Here is a 14,323-nt window from a genome sequence, read left to right as displayed (position 1 = left end):
AAATTCACGGAAAATTCGTGAGTGACAGTGATGCAGAATTGCATGCTGGTTTAAACAAGTGGTTAAATGTAAGACGGCAGATTTCTTCATAGATGGCGAATTGAAAAGTTGGTGTATCGTTATGATTAATGCCTTAATTTTAATAGGGACTATGCAGAAAAATAGTTTAAGTATGCACCTTCAAATATATACAATAAAACTTTGTCTTGTCACTAGGTCATATTTTATCTCAAAGCATAAGTACCTTTCTGGACAACCCTTGTATGCATAATAGTGCCCGGCGAATTTTTAGAAGTTAATCCATGGGAATATTTAAGTTAAACTTGGGAATATTATATTTCCGTATTCATAAGCGAATAGCCTATATCAAAATTGCAATTTTTTCAGACCTGTTCTGACAGTTTTCGATCACATGATACATGCATATGTCCGGTAGCTTTGTGTGCCCACTCACATTCACGCCCTTTCATTTCAATTTTATTGAACCAAAATCAGCACAGACTCCGATAATGCCTCAGTTAAATTTCTCATTTGAACCTTTATTAACCAAAGTGCTAAACTCAATTTATTTTCTTCCCCCTCATTTAGCAGTGAAGCAATGGCCCAATTCAGATTTGAGCATCTTGATTACAACTTTGAGGGTTGCAATGGAAAAAGCCAAAATCATTTATAATTGAAATGTTGCAAACGAATTACATAGTCACAGATGTGATATGGTGGAATTAGAACATGTTGATTGTTCTTAACTATAGCCATTTTCCATTAGTTTAAAAAGTACAGTACCGACCACGTTTCGTTGTGCTACATCATCTTCAAATGTTTTCACGTGAAGATTATACGGTAAATGAAAACTTGGCCCCAATTTATTTTTACTTTTGAGAAGGTGCTATAATTTTGTTCATTATTATGATTTATGGTAATTTTTGTGAAATGAAATTTCAAATCGGCATTTTGATGCTGGAATTTTAATGAATTAATTTTAATCCAATCAAAAAATATCATATCATGGTAAGTACCTCACGGGAAGTAGGATATGGTAAACCCCCCCTTCTAATCGCTACTGGCTGCACTCAAACACTCCCTTCGCACATATTTTTTCCCCAAGTCACTAAATAACCCTTCTCTATTTCACTCCAATTCACTCTCATCTTTTTCCACCAACATCTTTCCTATGAGACCGTTTACTCCTCTCTCAAATATCTATTTTGATAGATGATTCAATCGGAATGGATTCTATCAACATATATCCTATGGACATGACTTCTTTTATCTCTAAGCCTACCTCTAATATACTTCCCAATAACCTCAAGTATGTACTCTATATCCATCGCATTTTTCCGATATGCCTATTCTGGCCCGCGCAATCTTCACTACTATATAATAAGATGTGGAGAAGTACGATTCATACTCTTACATTTCAGCTCCTGAAACATAAACTTTTAATCTTACTCCCAGTATTTTCACGAATTTTTGTTTATTTATCACTTTGAAGATCTTTTACAGACATCTGCCTCAAGACAATACGTCGTAAACTGTAGCAAGTGCATGCGTTGAGGAGTGTTTGATGACCAGATATTCATGAAACAAAATAAGGTTACATGCAAATTTACAAGGATACATTTTCCAATACACCATACATAATATGCAATGACTCTACATTATGCAATAAACGTAATTATGGACTCATGTATTCAGCCAATGGATTCAAATATTTTGACAACGACCAATATCAATAAAAAATACATTTTTTTCAATAAAGTTTTGTCACATGCACTTGAGTATTTGCATTTAAAAATTATCCCTTGAGCAAGAAATGATTGCCACTATCTCCTTATTAAATATTATTACTTAAGTTTGGGAAGCCCTTTCCTGGTATACTACGGCTAAAAGTATCCTATGTTTGACTTACTCCTAGTGTCACGTTGTGCTACACCTATGGCTCTGATGAGAAGAAGACAGAATCAGTGATATATTCTGCCATTTAAACAGATTTAAAAATTCTCCGAAAATTCATAAATTCAATATAAAATAACTTTCACGTTTACATTAGTACGAAGCAATTAAGGCAACTAAGTAGTGTTTATACCGCCCAAAGACATCAATAGACACCTTAAATGATAAACTGTGACTTTTAAGCAGACATGTAGCTTTGAGAAACGAGATCTAGACGGATATTCGGTTGGAAACGGGCAATCGCCACGCCAACGGTTGAAGGCGAATTCATCTGCTGACTTGAGTGCATCTGTTCAAATATCCAATACTCGACCGCAGCTTCACAGTGGTTTTCGCCCGGACAAGGCTTTTGAAGAGCACAGAAATTTGGATCAACCTCTATTTTATTCCTGGCAAGAAATGAGCATCCGCACCGCTTTGGTGTGCTAATGCGCGTCCCTTTGTACCCCCTTTCTTTCCCCTTTTGGCTGGATCACATTTTCTCGAGTAGTAAGTAACCTTAATGACCGAAGTGAAGGCAGCAATTTCACCATTTTTGCAGAACCGAGTGATTAATATAGGCAGAGGAAGCCAAAAAACATGATTCATACTTTTTAAAAGGTGTAAAGTACATAGACATTTATTTTCCAATATTTAATACCGCTAAAATATAATGAGGTCATGCATGAATGAGTGGAACTTTGCCATAATGACGAGAAATACGTATGCCGTTTATTCTTTATAAATATTTATTAGTTTGAAAGTAAGCATATTTGTCATATTTAGTGCAGATTCTTTTTCCGATTGAATTTGAACATTGTTTCATAAAGAAATGTACGTCTCATTTTTGAAAATATCAATTACCTATTGAACGAATTAAAGATTGCTACATCTACATGAAATTCTACAATTCACAATTAGATTAATAATCTGGAGGTATATATATATATATATATATATATATATATATATATATATATATATATATATATATATATATATATATATATGTGTGTGTGTGTGTGTGTGTGTGTGCTAATTTTGCTGATCTATTTTCATTGAAAACTATTGTCCAATAAAATAGTTTTTCAGTAAATTATCCTGGAGTAAGTAGTAAGTTTAGCTAGTAAATCCACTTATTGGGGCTATTTGCTGCGTATTTCTTAGCGCCATGTGTTCTCTGAACAACAATAAAGGCATCTTTCGCAATATTGTCACATTTTTTTAGTCGACTTATTAGCCAGATAAAGCGCATTTCATGTTAATATCTGAAAAACTATATCTTAATATTAAATACGAGCATGTTGATTCGAAAAAAATGTGAAAATCCAAGGATCATCATGTTATTCAAGCATACTTCTCATTCAACTTTAAACTCACAATATTGCGGTGATATTGCATGGAAGCGATCGGAAAGAGCTTAGGCGATATAAACGGAAGGAAGACTATCTCACTATCAACGGTCGAGTGCACACCATTCGTCCAATACGTGCGTATCAGAGGCGTCAAATGAATCCCGCGCCTGGCCAACTCCTCTGTTCGTTCGTTTTGCCAGACGAGTCACTCAGTACTCGATCGAGGTGGCTGCCACGCTGTGTACCAGCCGTGCCCTCACCTTTCGGTTGGTTGTCGATTCAATCGGTCGGTCAGTTGAGTCAAGCGGACTCGCCAGCCGTGAAGTGAAAAATTCGACCGATTCGGAATTGAAGCGATGCTGGTCGAGTGTGGGAAGCGTTTTCAAGAGCTCTCCCATTCAGTGCCTTCTACATCCTGCGCACTCTTACCCTGCAATACTGCATCAACGGCTTGCAGAAATAGTTTACACTTTTGGCATTACATCCATCTTATCCTAAAAATTATCCTCTAAAACGCTTATAGATTAAAATATTTGATACACAAGATTACATAAGGTATAACTTTTCAAGCTTATGTGAAAACGAATAGTCGAGTGTTCATTTTTGCGTTTATTCGTATGACTAAAAATAGCATACTGTTTTCAAATATGCAATATTTGTACGCTGCGCGGTTTTAGCACTCAATTTGATTAGAATTAGACTTTTAGGTAGGATGGCTCGTTTTTCAAGCCGAATTAACACTGCGGAATCGTAAAGCGTTTGTTAGCAGCTGCTCTTTCCACGCTATTGCATGATGGCTCACATGGACGTTGCTATCAATTCCAGTTGAAAGAAATATTTTAAAATAAAAATAAGAATCAACACTCAACCTTTTTATTAATATTCATTAAGTATCATTATTTTTTGCTAAAAAAAACACAGCATGCCCTTCCAAGATATCTTGGTAGATATTGTCGGTTAAATTTTATATATTTTCGAATTTCTTTTCATAAATGGAAAATAGTTCATTGGTTTTAATTTGAAAGACGTATTTCAGTGCATTCCTCAGTATGAAGCTAAGCCACATCTGTTAAATAATAACTTAAAAGGAACCATATGGTATTCGTAATAATTAAATAAGTCCAAATACAAATGATTCTGGATTGAAATTTGATGTAAATCAACAAAATATAATATGAAAATTAATTTTGATCATTAATTAACATTCTCAATTACTCAAAAACTTTATACCGTGAGTCAAGTTTTAGTATACGCCATGAATATGATGTTAAAAATTATCTTTTGGGAAAGGTCGTTAAACAGTGGAAATATAAACATAAATTTTGTTAATAATGAGTCAGTTCTCGTTCGATACGTGAAGAGCCAATGGAAAGAGTATTTTTATCTGTTGAGATTCTATCCATCATCTTGAATATGCTCACGTTTTTGCACGATAAAGGCTATCATTTATAAAGTTTAACGAATTCACCGAAACTGAGCCGAGTGAGGTGTGTAATTACAAGGTAAAACCATTTGAAAAAAAAGAAACTACGATTACGATGGCCTGGAAAAAATTCGGAGTTACTCGAGTGACCGCTGGAATATGGTACGTTCGCTCATTAAGCTCGCTTCTACCTCAATAAAAAACAACGTGCTCCATTTCTTTTACATTTATTACCAATGAATTTTAACAGCAACGCAACTCTTTGAACGTCAGTCATGTTTTAATGCTAAATACAGCTTTCCCAAGCGTTCTCCAACGAGAAATCCGTAGCCATAAAAGTTATATTCAATCAAAAATTTAACTTTATTTGAATGGAGAATAAAATCCATAGTGAAAACGTACCAATCCCGTCTAATTATATGCAAAATATGTGGAGGGCTAAATAATATTTTTCGCAATTTTGCCACACGGAGCTGACAATCAAACTACGGCGAATTATGGCTTATTATATCACTCAATATAATACCTATTTCTCCCATCTATTTGCATTGGTCTCTCCGTCAATAATTTTGGGTACGAAAAATTCTGGAAACTAACTGAAAGCATTAGAAAATAGCATTCCACCGAGTCCTTTTTGAACGACCCCCTATTTCTTCGAACCCTTATGGTTTGCATACAACGGTAGGAATAAGGTATCAAGTTAAATGATTCCATTAATTGGTCCATAACTTACAACAGTAAATTTGCCGAATGGTACGTCATGATCAAAAGGAACACCTTGAACAGCTTGAAAAACGTGGCCGGCTGAACCTGCCCATTGCAAGCCCCACCGAAACGGCCCCCGAACCATATCTAGATAACTCTCTCTTTCGCTACTTAGCCTCATACCCCTGAACACCGCTGCTGGAAAAACTTGCGGAGCACAAAAAGAAAAAAACTACTGACAAAAGAGCGTTAAATAGCGCTCGAGATCCCCTCTAAATAGCGCTCCTACGGTCTTAATTGATAACAAAAATTCTTCTACCTTCCGCGCAATGAACACTGCGGGGGGAGAGTTATAGCCTTCTCCGAGCACCATCAATAACAACCGCTGAAGGCTTTCGGGAGGGCGAAGCAAGGGAATGCATGCCGGGCGGAGCGGGCGAGGAGCAAGGGGAAGGGTTACCCACCCGCCAAACCTATCCCCCCTTCTCCGAAAAAAGGAGTGGAGGGGGCTACAAGGATCCTACGGAAGGGAAAAGGGAGGGTGAGGAGGTTGGGTGGGGGAGGGTTTCTAGGAGTGAGGGAGGCATCGACGGAGCGTGGATCCGGAGAGAGGACCGATGCCTCTGACGCAGAAACCACGCCCCATTTATGAAACGGATTAATGGGCGAGACCCGTAAAGGTTTTTTTTTGGCGACTTTTACGATTCCGGTAAAGGGGAGGGGAGTAGGGGATCCATAGTTAGAGGGGGAGAAGGAAGGGAGTAAATGGGCCTAGAAGAATGGCAGAACGATTGGGAGTCGTGGCCAAAGAATCGCCGGGGGGGCGGGAGGAGAGAGTGGTGGTGTGAGCAAATGCTGCTAGCGGCGACGGCGGCCACTTGGGCCGTTTTTTGGGGAGGAAATTGTGGACGGTGGAAAAGGATGAGGGGAGAGGGATGTGAAATTGGGGTAATTGGGAAGAATGTATGATGCGTGCATGTGAAAAAGTGAATCTAAAGACCTCGTCACTGATTTGGGTAGGATTACGTTCGCCGGTCGGATTCTCCCAGAGTTATCCCAGGTCTCTCCGAAAAATGACAGGAAATAAGTGCGATGTTTATAAAATGAATTAAAATGTTAAGGTATGGTACTAAAGATAATTTTACATAAATTATAAATGATGCGTGGGAAATATGCTCACAAATTGGAAGGCAATAGTTCAACTTGGAAGGGAAAGGAATAGCTGAAAGGAAAAAAATGAAAAATGTAGTGTTGAGGAACAAAACTAAAAGTAAAAATAGAGAGGAGACCATACATGGAATAAGAATCGCTAAATGAAGAGTTCTGAAAGTAGCTCTCAGTTTGAATACGATTAATAAGTCAGAAATTGTGGTTTCATCTTCACAGTTCAAAACTGATTGAGTTTCCTTCCGTAGCAAAAACTAACAAGATTCAAAATTGGATGACTCTAGGAAAATCCTTTTTAGATTTCTATTGAGAGCCAAATAATTTCACACTATGTCATCCAAAAGAAATGATTCATACCTTAGGAGTAAGACATTATCTACACCCTTCACCCCTATTAATCGATCTCCCATTCCCTTTTTATTAGAATGAAAGGTACTCGGAGCTATTAGATAACCTTTCCTTTCCATAAAAAAACTAAAGGAAATAATAATACGAGGGTCATCCGGAAAGTAGTACCCGTTCGTGAAATAAAGACACAAAAGTAAATATTAACAAACATAAAAAATTTTATTTGAAAGAGGATACTTTAAACTACTTCTCAACATAATCTCCAAGCAAATTAAGGCATTTGTCATAACGTGTGACAAGTCTCTGTATTCCTGCTGCATAGTCCTTCGCCGCCAGCTCATTGAGATACGCGAGGGACCCATCTTGCACAAATTTTTGCATAATGCAGATGGTGTTTAACAATTTCATGAACAATTGTTCGAGAAACATTGGGAAAATGCTCACAGATGTCATCAATTGTGACGCGCCGATCGTTCCTCACGAATTCGTCAACTGAGCTCACCAGTTGGTCTGTAATGACAGACGGTCTCCCCGAACGCTCATCGTCGTGTGTGTTCCCCCGCCCCATGTTGAAGTTGCGACACCACCGCCGAACAGACGACTCGTCCATTACATTGTCTCCATACACCTCCTTTAATTGGCGATGAATATCACATGGGCGAACGTTTCTTGCATTGAGGAATTTAATCACTGCCCTCACTTCACAACTGGCGGCGTTCTCAATTTTTTTAAACATTGTAAACAATCACAGAAACAACACAGGCAATGCTAGCGTCACGCAACTTGGCTCAGAGAAGGCAGACAAGCCACTGAAGCTATCTGACCTCGTCCAGCGGCTACTCGCGTCGTCAGCACTTCATGCGGCACGAACGGGTACTACTTTCCGGATGACCCTCGTAGCTACATTCCGACATAGCTCAATGCGTCGCCTCAGTTGATCGGCTAAAGGAAACATTCGGATTACCGAAGTTAAGATATCTTTTCGCAAGCCAATAACGAAGCCATTTCTAAAATGAAACTGATTTCGTTTTCTTTGTCGTCAAAGTAAAACAATTAGGTAAAAAGCATGTAACAAATATACATTTGAACGTAAATCTTAAAATTACTAAAGAAACCAAATGGGAAATCTAAAAATTGGTTAATAGTTATTTTTCAAATAATAGAGACTAAAATCCTAAATATTTATGGAGGCAATCACTTTATCATTTATTTTCCATCCTCAAAACATAGCGTGAAAGAGAGGAAAATATTTTTGTTTTCGCTGCGAGCCCTGGAAAAGAAACAAATCCCTTTACATTTCAGTAAACAAGGATCAAAGAAGAGAAAAATTATCATGACAGTGGAAAAGAGCTCCAAAGGGATGGAACAAAGGGAATGACTAGGTTATCGGTAAGGAATTGAGTGATGTGGAGGGAAGATGGATTGGGGGAAGCAAGAGGTTTTCCAAGCGTGGACACGGAGAGCACGGGCCAAGGAAAACTCATATAGTCAATGGGAAGTAGGAAGCGTGGAAGAGGGAAGAAGGGCCAAACAAAAGGCAAAGCCTTGATGGGCTCAGCCCTTGAATACATTTTTAATAACTGCTGAACGCCATAAGCTGAATAAAGATTGGAATGGAGGGAAGTGAGCTCGCTTACCAACCAATTCCCCTGTCATTTCCCTTAATCCTCATCCGCTCTACGCTGCAAAGACCGGCCGTTAAGTGTATTATATGATAAGCTTAAAGAGCTTGTGTCTCGCCAAAACGTTTAATATCTGCCTTAATCCTAAAAAAAAATAATATATATACACACACGCACACACACATATATATATATATATATATATATATATATATATATATATATGGGTCGCGGTAGGCCAGGGGGTAGAGCGTTGGACTGCTAACCGGAGGGGCCCGGGTACGATTCCCGGGCAAGGCACTCTGGGCACCCACAGCTCCACCCATGCTATGTGATTTTTCGGGTACCAGATTATCCTGGGGAACCATAACCGGTGCAGGGAAAGGAACTGGCCCCCCTACCCTGATGTGTGAATTTCACACTCCATCGGGCTTAGTACTGGGTGAACTCTATCATCACCTACCAAACCGACCTTCGGGTTGGTTACTGTCTATGGGTTTATATATATATATATATGTGTGTGTGTGTGTGTGTGTATATATTTATATATTATCAACATAAATAAATCAAGGGTATAAGAATAAGGTCTTCCCTGAATGATCTACAGAACGACAGAAACAATTCCGATCGTTTCGTTATTTCGTTTCGATACGTTATTAGGGATCACGGAATAATTTAACCTTCCGAGATGCCTAACTAAATTAATTTAATAAAGGAACAAAATTTTAAATCCAAAATATCTTGGGTGAAACGTCCGTCTATTTGAGGTGCCAACCTACGCTCTAATCATATACACTTGCATACATGTATGTATCGTTTTTTGTAATAGCTATTCTAGTTCACACAGCGCCTGGTTCCAACCAATTACAAAAGTTTTTAGTTACTAGAGCCAATTTTTCCCGCATAGGAACAAATTTAAAAGTTCCTATTTTAATGCATTCCTATCATAGTTCACACTTTGTATGAGTGAAAATTCGTGATCGTTTGCTTGCATCGACCATTGGCCTGAATTTAAGAGCAAAGAAAATTTGTTTTTAATATAAGATGAGCTATGAATCCTCTTTAAATAGTAGTACCCTGAGATAGGAATTGCCAAAGTTAATTGGATTGGTTTCATATTTATGGGCCAAAAACAAGCAACATGCCCGCAGGCACACAGAATGTTTTGCTTAGCGAATGCAATCAAACGTTAGTACGGATAGGATTGTCGACGAATAAAATCTTTTACGACCGTGAATAAGTCTAAATGTTTACGTCTGCAAGAAGTTATTTTCTCTCTTACGAAGTGAAACGAAAACAAATGAACACTAGTTTAATAACTAACTGCTTTACCTAAGATTTGAGTCAATATGTTTCACTGTAAAATTGATAATCTTTATTCAAATCACACTCGTCATAAAAACTTGATTAATAAAACGTGAGAGAAATGCTTGAACTACAGAAAGTGGCGAAAGAAAATTGAAAAATATCACATGCAAGATAACGGGTGGAATTTCTAATAATTTAAATGGAGAAGATGTTGTTACCTCACAGGTAGTCTTGTCAACAACTCATCTGAAGATTCTTTGTACAGATTCAAAGATTCCTCTGAACTAAGCGAAAGCTGTGTAGATGTTTTGGGTGACCAACCATTCTGTTGGGCAAACCGTATCGGCGAAACAAAAACAGCCGTCCCCCTTCCCTGGATGCCTAAACTTCTGCGTAGGGCTCAGTACCAGGTGGCCTCGAAAACTCTCATCATTCGAAAAACTATTTGAATTGATAACATTGGAATACCACATCACACTGTGGGTGTTACGATAAAGACTTCGGATTTAATAATAGACAAACTAAATTAAATCGCCCAGGACGTTGACGAGGACGAATCTTCCCACGAAAACAACCGCTCTCACGTCGGGAACGTCTTGTGGAGCGGAGGAAGATTGAAACGGCCTTTCCACTTCTCCGGTTCAGGAAAGGAGCCGGGCCTTTGGGGTTGAGGGGGGCGTGAAGAGGTCTGGGGTTTCTAGGGGAAGTGAGTTGTAGGGGGGGGGGCAGTCGGAATAAGAATGAAATATTCATCGACGACCTGAGGGAATCGAACCTGACACTAAACTGCAGCGGTCGGGCCGGCGTCCGGAGCACCCTTCCACCCCAATGACCCGGGAAACACGACCACGGGGAGCCTAAAGCGAGGAGACGAATAGGAAGGCTTGGGAGGGAAAGTGGTGTGGGCGTGAGAGTCACATGAGGGTCTTATGAGAAGCGAGGAACGGAGGGGCGTCGAGGCGCTCGTGAGAGCTGGAGGAGGTACCACTCGATGATGGGTCGTGAAAGAAGTAGCAGGTCGCCGCGTCATGGGGGGCGTCGCCATGTTTGGAGAGGCCTCGGGGGTCGGGAGGGTTAGGGGAACGAGGAGAGTTGGGCGAGGTTGGGCTGAAAGTGAAATGCTTCGCTGGAGCGTGTGGAGACGAAGGGGAAAGGGGACATGACTGAAATCGAAAATTCTTTAGAGGTGGAAGAAGTCCACGAGAACGAGAAAACCCGTGTTATCATATTCACTTAAATGGACCATTCCCATTCTCATAAAAAAGTTGAAAAGAGACTGGAATTCGGAAGAGTTTCCGTCATACTGAGATACGACTCTGGACTGGAAAAAATTTTAACACTTCAAAAGGAAGACTGTTCAAGGTTCAGGGATTTACCAAGAGAAAGCGACGTTTGCGAAAGTACGAGGAATCCTCACAGAGTGTAAATTACTACTAGAAATGAAGAAAAGGTGCCGAGAAAGGTTTTAATCGGAAGATAGTTTCCTAAGGCCTAGACACATTAACCATAAAGAAGAAATAAAGCAAAATCCTTCAGCATTCTGAATTGCAGTTATTAAAAAAATTAGAGAGTATGAATTGAAGTGACAAAGCTGAAAATCAAAGATGTTTGCCATAAAATGATGTATTTTGGAGAGTATTTAAAAAGAAAAAAATGTTTTTGATGCGCGCTAAGAAGGGACTAGTTTTGAGAACAATTAATAAAGAGAAAATAGATGAGGAGTAAGAAAAGTTGCCTGACATAGTGAAAAGAAGGTGTAGTAAAAAGAGGCAAAGTCAGGGTAGGAGAGTTAGTTTAAGCCTGTCTCTGGAGAGTTTTACCAAACAAGAAGAAAACCCAATCCAAAAGAGTCATTCATTTCATCCATAACACTACGAAGGGCCCTGATGGAAGGAAATGGTATAATCCTTTCAACCTGGCATCATATCAGAGGCAATACTCGTAAGTAACGAACACTTAATCACTACTTCAATATCCGTATCAATGGAATTTCCATACTCAGTCACCTTCATGCATTTTACCCTACCCATCGCTAATAAATGACAAAAATACAAAAACGCTAGTATACCAAAACAATGTATGAACCGAAATCACATTAGAAATACACTGACTGATTCAATAGTTTTACCTTAGCCAGTGTTACTTTGGACGCATGGATCAATGAGCAATTGTCTTTCAACGGTCTCCGGTAAACAGCTTAAGTATTACCTTATTTATCTCGAATTTCGAGCGACACCATAACGATGTCTTCTGTTAGAAACATTTCCCATTTTAAGATTGGGAAACAAAACACTCCGCACCACGGTAGTCTACTAAGTGGGCGTTCCAACGACTGGGGCTCGTAACAACACAATCGCTATTTTTGCAGTTGACATCGAATTGAGTTCATGACGATACGACGCATCAAAGGGCCAATTAGTGAGAAGACCCCCGCCGAACATCAAGGCTCATTCATTAGCTCCTCCCTAGCCCGCCTCACGGATCGGGTTCTGAGCCTTTCCGAGCACGCTTTGTGCCACCCGCTGCTTTCTCCCCCGATCTCATCCCTCTGCGACATCATTGCATCCTCCTCCGCGCCATAATCCCTTCACACCTGCGTTTACAATCTCGCATATCCCTCAAACGTTTCCCCAAAACCGCATTTGAAGATTTCACATTTTAAACAATGGTACAATGGCCATATCACAATAGCAATGGATTACGGTACTACTTGCGTCGCCTATGATCACGTGAGAGCCGAAATACGGCCTTCAAACACGCTTGGTTAGCCAGTTTTGGAGTTTGGTTTGATAGGTGAAGATAAGGTTCGCTTTGTCTAAGCCTTTCGACGCTATAATTCACACGCCCATGGGTGAAAAGTCAGTTCCTCTCTCCCCCTGTATTGCCTGAGTTTGGGTTAGCACTAATTTTTAAAAAATTAATCAAATTTTTACTCTCTGTATCCCCATGCTGCCTTCGTATGTTACCCTGATGTTAAATTTATTTTAACCATTACCGATGTCAGGTTTATATCCATATCTAGATGTTTGGAGAGATTCCAATGGCCTCATCCATGGAGGGCTTAGGAAATCAATGTGATTTCCATAACTACATAACGGTGTTAATTATAAGTAAATATTGCTTATTTTTATAGAGCACGCGTTAATGTCTTGGACACGCTTTTATGCATAACAAAAAATCGGTTTCACAGGTAAGAAAATACATAATTTTAACTAAATTTTTAAATTATATAAAAAGTCCTTTGATTTTTTTATATTTTCATGGAAAAACTCCAAACGAAATACCTGAATAGTCATTTTACAACTGGGTAATTAATTATTATTTATATTCTGACTGCTAAAATAGGTTTTGAAGAGATACAGGCTATACAACAAGACGTTTCCTGGCCTCTCCTAGTCCTAGCAAAACATAGCCAGGCATCTGATATTTCGATAAGCCCCTCTTGAGCTCCACACACTAACTACCCCATCATTTTGACCATCACACCTTTTCTATTCCTATTCCATCCTCGATTGCTTCACGTTTACCCTTCTATCAAAGTCTTTTCATCCTATAGACAAGCAAAGCGATCTTTATCCATATTTGCTACCTCCTTTGGATTTCTCCCAACAACTCTTTCTCTTCTACTTTGCTTAGCACTTCAGCACTTGTCTAATTAATAAAATCTCCAACTTCATAATCACCGCTCGGAAGCAATTTAAATAGTCCATCTTCGACCAAATGTACTTTGGAGCTTTTTAAAATAGTCGTTCATCATTTACACCTTATAGTCTCATTTTGTGAATAAAACTCAAGTATCAGTATGAATGAGTCAATGTTCAAATTTTATTTTTAAATTCATAAATTCGTGTAATTCAGGTAGAATATGGCGGGAAATTAGTTGAGTAAATTCTAATTGCCATGACTAATAATCAAAATGGAAATGAAAAACAACCTCTCTGCCAAACTCACTTTCGCAGATATCCTCCCAGTAAACTGCTCGCAGGTATCATGTGTTTATATGACTAATGAAATCGTAATATTGTTTTTCCATTTAAACAAAAATAGTTCTTTGTCATCCCTCATTTATAATGACAAACAATGCGTTGAGAACACAGCATTAACCCACTTAGTGTATTCTCTTCCCTGGCCCCGAGGCAATTCATCTCGCATTTTTGCTCGCAGTAAAATTACATTTAAACCTACTTACTCTTCCCTCAACTTCTCCTTATACGTGGGCATGTGCTCATCATACATTTGATCTCCTGAGGCAAAGGCAATTAACTGAACGGTTAATGAGCCAGGCAGACCTGTCAGATACACGGATCCGTTTTCAGCATACGCATTTTCAGGAACTTAAGCAGACTATTGGCTTTTTAATTTTTTTTCGGTGAAAGCGTTCATTAAGGAAAAGAATTTTCATCAGTCACAATCCATTTCATCACTCCCAAATGTAATTTTACTTCTCTTCGGTCTAACATTCA

The 14,323-nt window shown here is 38.9% G+C and overlaps 1 long non-coding RNA gene across 1 annotated transcript in view; it reads right to left on the bottom strand.

Annotated features, from left to right (window-relative positions):
• The window catches only part of LOC139694229 (uncharacterized), a 338,103-nt gene that overhangs the window by 169,421 nt on the left and 154,359 nt on the right, over positions 1-14,323 (bottom strand). The window lies entirely within an intron of this gene.

Source organism: Hetaerina americana, unplaced genomic scaffold (assembly GCF_022747635.1).
Source record: "Hetaerina americana unplaced genomic scaffold, ioHetAmer1.1.p SCAF_5, whole genome shotgun sequence".
NCBI lineage: Eukaryota > Metazoa > Arthropoda > Insecta > Odonata > Calopterygidae > Hetaerina > Hetaerina americana.
The sequence above is the reverse complement of the archived record's forward strand: the minus strand, read 5'-3'. Positions and strand labels throughout refer to the sequence as shown.